This window comes from Sciurus carolinensis, chromosome 3 (assembly GCF_902686445.1).
Source record: "Sciurus carolinensis chromosome 3, mSciCar1.2, whole genome shotgun sequence".
Lineage (NCBI taxonomy): Eukaryota > Metazoa > Chordata > Mammalia > Rodentia > Sciuridae > Sciurus > Sciurus carolinensis.
The window spans coordinates 122,472,244-122,480,260 of NC_062215.1; positions in this window are offsets into that span (position 1 = coordinate 122,472,244).

Below are 8,017 nucleotides of genomic sequence, written 5' to 3' on the forward strand. Positions count from 1 at the left end.
TCAGCATGGTCGCACCAGCACTTCTACAGCACCCTGCTGGTCACAGTGTGTCAAGGGCCCAGCCACGGGTCAGAGGGCGGAGATAATTCTATTCCTTGATGTGGATACTCGGAAGGGAAATTACCAGTGTTGTCACAAAACTGTCTACTACAGGGAGGTAGCACCTAATAGGAGCGGTGGAGGGTCTACTGCTCTTCTTTGGCGGCAATTTTTTCCGGTGCTGCTGCTGGGTGTTTTAAAGTACTTCTCCTGGATGACTCTAGCAGCCCTGAGGGAAGCAGCCAAGACTGGCAGAAAGGAAACAGCCTTGAACATCAGGCGGATCAAGGTTTGACTCAGGACCACTTCAGCCTATGTGGCAGCTTTGTGTGTATTAGGGAAAGGGCGACACTTCTCTCCAGCTGCCGCTGCCACTGCAGAGGTCCCTCCAGGGAGCTGCCCTGTATTGTGCCAAGCCGGGTGGTGGACCTCAGCTGTGAACTTGGGTGGACGTATTGAATCTCCTGGAAGTTCAGTTGCCAATCCGCCAAAGGAGGTACAGTCCGTCCCTGTGTAATAGGCTGCGGCCAGCACTAAATGAGTTAAGGTATATAAAGTGCCTGGAACACAGAGTGGTGGCTCTCAAGAAGTATCAGTGCCTTTCCTGCCTGTCTGCTGTAATGAGAGGCCACGGGGAAGGGCACTATAGAACATTCAAGGATGCCTGAGCGTCTTCAGCCAGACCAATTACCAAAGCGCAGAAAAGGAGAGAAACTCACATGGGATCTCGAAGTCACTGAAATTGGCTTGGGATGGAGAGGAAATTTGGGTGTTCTGTCTGTCAAGAGCTTGTCCTTTGTACCCCAAACTTGCCATGCGCCAATTGTGCAGTTTCTGCCACAATAGTAGAACCTGCATACCACTGGATCTATGTAGAGGCACGACCTAAAAAATTATTGGCAGTAGAATAGAAAGCATTTCAAACTACTGGTTGAAAAGAGGAGAAAAGTGGAAATAGAATAGAAGACTTATACTACTTACCAACCACTAACATGTTCAAAAATGAAGGAGTAAACCAGAAACCAACTCCAAGTATAACCGCATCAGACATTCAGAGATGCGGCACCCAGTTCAACCCAGCCAGCGGCTTCATTTCCAGCTCACTCCAAGTAGCCTGGAAACAATTATGCATGGTGATGAGGTTTCTCCTAAGACGGTAGCTCTTCATTAAAGGTCCTAATCTTCCTCACCTAATACTCACAAGCCATTATAAGATCCCTTTATATTTCTGGCTTCAGAAATTAAATCGTAGGTATGAACCAAAGTCTACATTAAATTAGAGATTATTGCTGGTGGCACTCTACATGAGCCAGGTGGCACTGGGTCATTTTAATTAAGGATTCATTTTTAATAACAACACAAGCGAATGAATAACACTAAGTCAACATTGACACAGTTGTGGACAGCACGAAGCAACTGAGATACGCAGGTCTGTCGCCATGATGCGCAGAATTTACCAGAAATACATCAATGGAGCATCTTAATAAAGTTTGTATTGCAAGGTATGGAACTATTTTGAGTACCAAGAGATGATTGCTGGGGGGAAAGAAAAATCTGTATTTTTTCTCTAATTAGAAGAAAAGCAAGGGTATAAAGGAATATAGAGTTTTAAATACAAAGTTTTCTGAATATCGACCTTGGCAGAGATCTTCTAGGCTATATTGATTCAGTAATCAATGCTTTTAGCCTGTCAGCTGTGCCATTTATTGAACACCCGCTCTGAACTGGTTACACATACACTGTATTTTATTCTCAACACCTAAGAAATGAATAGTCTTACTCTTTTCTGGTGAGGAAATACTGAGAGTGTTTATTTTGCCCAAGGTCACATGCTTACATTACAGCAGAGTTGAAACTTGAAGCCCAGTTTATGTGATTCCAAAGCATATGTTGTTACCTTCACAGTTGCACTTTCTGCCTATCTTTCTGCCCCCAAGAGGGCTGATTACTTGGACTTTTTTTTTTTTCATTTCCCCAAAATTTATTCAGTAAAAGGACAAGTCACTTATTTAGACTTTTTATTAAACAGATGAAAGCAGAATTAAAAAAAAAAAAACTTTATTTTATTTTATGTATTTATGTATTTATTTATTTATTTCTATGTGGTACTGAGGATCCAACCCAGTGCCTCACACACTTGCTAAGCAAGTGCGGTACCACTGAGTCACACCACCAGCTCCTTATTTAGACTTTTGATGTCACTAAAATAACAGAAAGAGTTTGAAAAACAGAGGATAAGTTTCATTATGCCCAAATATGATAAGTGAGGTTTGGGACAAGTAATTTTGGGACATTTTTCCCTAAAAAGTTTTATCTTTAAAAGAGAAGTGTGTGTGCAGAGTACCTTAAAAAAATCCCATCTGTCATAGTTATGTCATATATCAGCTTTGGAAAGCCTTTATCTTTTCGAGCTGTAGCAGTTTCTGTAACTCCCTGAGGGCTGCACTCATGCTCGGAGAGAATTCCTAATCATGCTGCAGTTGTAGTTGACATGGTTCTTCTCTTAAGCGGAGAGGTTGGCCCTATGTATTTTCACATCCTCTACGCCTTATTTCACTAACAATTGACTCCACCAAAATCAAAGGATTTTGAACTATTTATATTTGCTGAACTTCTGTAGAAAATATGGAGAGAGGCTTTCATCACCAAGTGCCATAGAATTTTATTTTTAAAACATCCTCATTGGACGTGTCTTGAAATCTTGGCTGCCAGCCATATGGTCTCCTCTTTCAGCTCCCAGTTCCCTACAGTCACTCTAGCTTGCATGTCATCCTTGGGGACCCTAAGTCCCGTTCTGTATTATGACCAGTTGGATTTGCTCATAACATCTAGTTCTAAACTCGAAAACCTCCACATAGACTAAGGATGGAGATGTTAACTGTACTGAGCAACAGAAAGCACAACTGTTTCCAGGGTTCATTCTCCTTAGAAGGACCTAAATGACAAAAAGTGACTTTTTTTTTGATCATTAGCAAAGGACAAAAAATAACAAATAAATGAACAAATAACAAGAAATGCTGTGAGACTAGATGCAGTGGTGCACACCTGTAGTCCCAGCCACTCAGGAGGCTGAGGCAGGAGAATCAGTTGAGATCAGAAGCTCAAGGTCAACCCGAGCAATAGGAGATCCTGCCTGGACAAAACGAAGCGAAAAAAACAAAACTGGCTAGAGCTCCTTCTCTTTCCTAAGGGTGGGTGTCATAGCCATGTCAGGAGCAGGAGATCTCCTTCCTGTTACTTTGCATTTCAGAGAACAGGGGCAGAATGGAAGAAGAAAAGACGGAAACTGCGAGCCTTCCCCCAGCTGAGCTGTGCCCAAACACGTTTTTAGTGTCGGGACACGTTCGTGGCAACAGGAGCCTCACCAAGTCATGGCCATTCCACTTGGAGACGAATTCCCAGAATACACACTGACATCACTCTTCCTTTCTCTTAAAAGCCCCTAAGTCATAATAAGCTTACTGGGGATAGTTTTTCCCCCTGCTATTTTTGATAAATCCTCAGAGCCTAGCATGATATTTTTGGTGTCTCTCATAATATCAAAGGACTACTACCAATTCCTGTTCTTTCCCTGATCTTTATCTTCTTGATAACTGGTCATTTCCTTAAAGGTCTCTCAAACTGCAGCAAAATTTCCACTTAAATATCCAGCGAGGTATTCTTCCTGACACTTATATTTTTTGATCACCTCTGGCAGGATCTTGCACAGTTTTTCATTGGCCATATGAGCTATAACTATATAAGAGGAGACCAAAAAAAAAAAAAAAATCCTAGGAAAAATAACATTAACTTACCCATGCAAGCTGAACCAACCATGAAATAAATATCTAAGTAAGTAAATAAATACAAATATGCACATATAAAATAGATACATTTATTTATAAATATATGAATATGCACAAATAAAATATATTTATGTAAAATTATATATAAATAAGTATAAAAACACATTCAAATACCAACATACATATTCATATTTATTTACTTATGTTATATCGTATTAATCTGCTTTCTAATATAACAAATACTTGAGATAATCAACTTAGTTTTTAAAAAAGGTTTACTTTGGTTCGCAGTTTGCAGATTCGGTTCATGGCTGGCCTTGTCATGGACCTGTGGTGAGGCAGCACAAGGTGGCAGAAGTACACAGCAGAGGAAAAGTGCTCCCTTCACGGCTGGGAAGGGAAAATGCAAAAGAGGAAAAGGTTGGGGTCCCACCATCTCCTGTAAGGGCAGGCCCTCATGACCAGAGGAGCCCCCACCAGGCCCCACCTCTCAAAGTTTCCATCACCTCCCAATAGCACCTTGCTGGGGACCAAACCTCCAACTCATGGCCTCTGAAGGACACTTCAGGTCCAAATCACAGCAGTTATCCTAAAGTCATCCTGAAAAAAAAAATAGTTTCATAAAGGAAGCCTGCTGATCAACATGTCCACCACATATTGGAGATTTCCATTGAGTCTTCCTATTCAGGGAAGGATCCTAGAGGAAAAAAAATCTACCTCACAACATAGTAGAGAAAATCCATGCCAGCTACCTAAAATAGTCAATGTAATTCTTCATTCTTATATGTAAACAAGAACAAGCAGTCACCAGAGATGTCTTAGAAAATTAGTACCACAAAAAAGAAATACAAAGAGAAAAGTTGACTCCAGAAGAAACAAATCATTTAGGTAACCATAAACAACTAAAATAGCAGATATTTAGCATGTGAAATGTGAGTGTTAATAACAACAATAATAACTGGTATTATTGAACACTACCTCTGGACCAGGTTTTATTGTGTTATACATGTATCGACTTAGTTAAGACAAATAAAAACCTAATACAGTCCCCATTTTATGGATGAAGAAACTGAGGTTCAGAGAGGCTAAGTAAAATGTACAAGGTCACATAGCTCATAAGTAGCAAACTCAGGTCTCAGTCCAGTTCTAACTTCAAAGCCATGCTTTTAATCCCTATTGTATAATGCATTCAGTATTAATTTTTCCCTTTAGATACTCGATGCCTTCATTAACATTTGTCCTCAGGGTTCCATCAGGTTATCAAGTTCACTTGTAATAAGATAACGCCAGGTTTAACCTGACTTGCTTAAAAGACTAGCAAAAAGGGTGAAAGCTTCAATTTGGTTGCCTTTTACATTTAGAGAGAAAGCTACTAAGAAGCCCAATTCTTCAAAAATATCCAAGAACTTTGTTCTATAATAGGATGTTGACACTTAAACTTACCTAGACCCATCAGGACCAGGAATAATCTAAGCCATCTAAAGATGTGTCTAAGGCAACGTCCTCCAGAGACTGGGAATGTAAATTGTTGCTATCAAGCTATATAATCTAACACACTGAAACTTGTTGCAGGTTTTATGTAAATAATTTTTCATAGCAAAGTGATCCAGATAAACTGGTTGCCTAGACAGACTGAGACTGGCTGAGTGAGGCTGAGGTTTGATTATTCAATTGCGATAGTTCAGGAGAATTTTGCAAATCCAATGATTATTTTAAAATGTCTACCACAAAGATTTGGTAAGGCTTGTGCTACGTTAACGATCTGAACAACTAAGACAGTTATCCAGTATTTTTGAACTCTTTTATTTATCCCTGACATCTGGCCATAAGGAGATTTTGATTAAAATGTTTAAGGAATTGATTAAAAAATGTGTTTGTATGCAGGGGTGTGTGAGCAAGGAAGGACTTACATCTACATGAACATACTGGATAATTAGCTGTTCCTGACAAGTACCATGTGTTTGGTTTTTCTTTCTCTACCAGGAAAAAGCAAAAACTTTATCATTGTCAAAGATGAATATGATTTCAAAAGAAAACATTGAAAGTGGAGAGAACTGTATGGAGATTTATCATAAAATATGACTGGTAATGAAAAGAGAGGAATGGCTCAGGAGGATGAATGGTGAGCCCAGGACAAGCAAAGTGTCCCTAAAAGTCCACTCTCATAGAATCTCCAAAATTTACATAAGACAAATTGTGCTGGATGGATGGAAAAATTAAACCAATAAATAATCCAGACAATGTCTTTAACAAAATTCCAATTCTTTAAGACTCCAAAACAAAACACACACACAACATGAAAAAGAGTTTTCCGTAGGGAAGCACATTTTGCTTGGTTTTATTATGCTTGCCTTTTTAAACTCAGAGTTCTTCTGTGGGATTATTTAAAAATATGGTTTATAATATTGTATGTTGTTGAGTTAGGAAAATTCTAAAATGCAAAAACTTCTCAAATCTTAAGATTGAAATGCTCAATTGCATTCAAAGCCAAATATGAGAGGTTAGCATGTCTTTGGACATTTACTGGCAAAACAGACATATACTGAAAGTTGAACATGAAAAAAAATCTAGAAATACAGCTTTTAATTCTCAATTTAAAAAATCTGTATTTGTCTTTATTATGTTTCAAAAAGTCCTATATATTTTGTTTGCTTTTATATAACTTATAAACTCATTCTACTTAAGTTTACTCATTTAAACTTGATAGTAACACCTTGAGATGGCTAGGAGGGTTATGAGGAAACAACTCAGAAGGGGAAACTGAGTGTTAGAGGTCAAATAAACTCAAGGTGGAAGAAAAAAGGTTGCCATGGTATTATATTCAGATGGAGAGAGAGAAGTTTCTATTTTTTATTCTAATTTCATTCCATTATGATCTGATAGAATGTATGGTATTATCTCTAAATTTTTGTAATTACTAAGAGTTGCTTTGTGAACTAAGATGTAGTCTATTTTAGAGAAGGGTCCGTGTGCTGCTTAGGAGAAAGTATATTTAGTCATTGATAGATGAAATATTCTCTATATGTCTGCTAAGTCTAAATTACTAATTGTACTTTTTAGTTCAATAGTTTCTTTAGTTTTTATTCAGAGGATCTATCCAGTGATGAGAGGGGTGTGTTAAAGTCACCCAGTATTATTGTGTTGTGGTCTACTTGATTTTTAAAATTGAGAAGGGTTTGTTTGATGTATGTAGATGCTAACCAGTTCCAAAGGCTGAATGTTCTCTCTGATATGCTGATGCTAACACTCAATGGTGGGGGGTGGTGATAGAAGTTCACTGGATTAGACAAAGGGGAATGAAGAGAAAGGAGAGGGGATGGAAATAGGAAAGACAGTAGAATGAATTGAACATAACTTTCCTATGTTCCTATATGAATACACAACCAGTGAAATGCCACATCACGTACAACCACAAGAATGGGATCCTATTTAGAATATGTTTTACTTCATGTATGTATAAGATGTCAAAATACACTCTACTGTCATGTATATCTCAAAAGAATTTAAAAATTTAAAAAACAGACAGAGAAAGAGAGAGAGTAAAGAAAATACTACATAGAAACATGGAGACTAACCTCTGGATAATGATTTAACTTAAGCTTATGAGCATAATCATGCAATAAGTGGCAGGTAGGAAGCCTCATCTCACTGAAAATGTAAACCAGCACTAACAAAGACTAATAAGGAAGATGATGGATAACAGAAAGTGAATCGAAGACCTAACAAGCCTCATTCTCCGATTTGCAGGTGATGGGTCTAAATCTGTCACAAAAAACAAATTTGCTCCAGATTCTCTAGGAATCGGGGAGTCAGTGGGCAGACCTACTAAAAAAAATACATGCTCACTCACCCCTAATTATATATGTAAATATGTAAGATACTAGATGTATTTTATATAAATACATATACCTCTTATGCATGATATTGACTTGCATATAAAAATCTAGAATTTATTTCTTATGAACATTGATACTATGCATAGGAAAATTGGATATTATGATTACAAAATAAAATTTTAACACAGAACATTTCTTAAATCAGTGGAAGAATATCCACTGAGAAAAAAGGCTTAATTTCCTTTTATAAATAGCTGTGGATTAGAGTACAACAATAGTTCTGACTCCGCTATTGCTGTGCATTTAAAGCCTAGATGATGACTGTATTGAAAAAGAGGGAAGAGAAAATCAATAGAT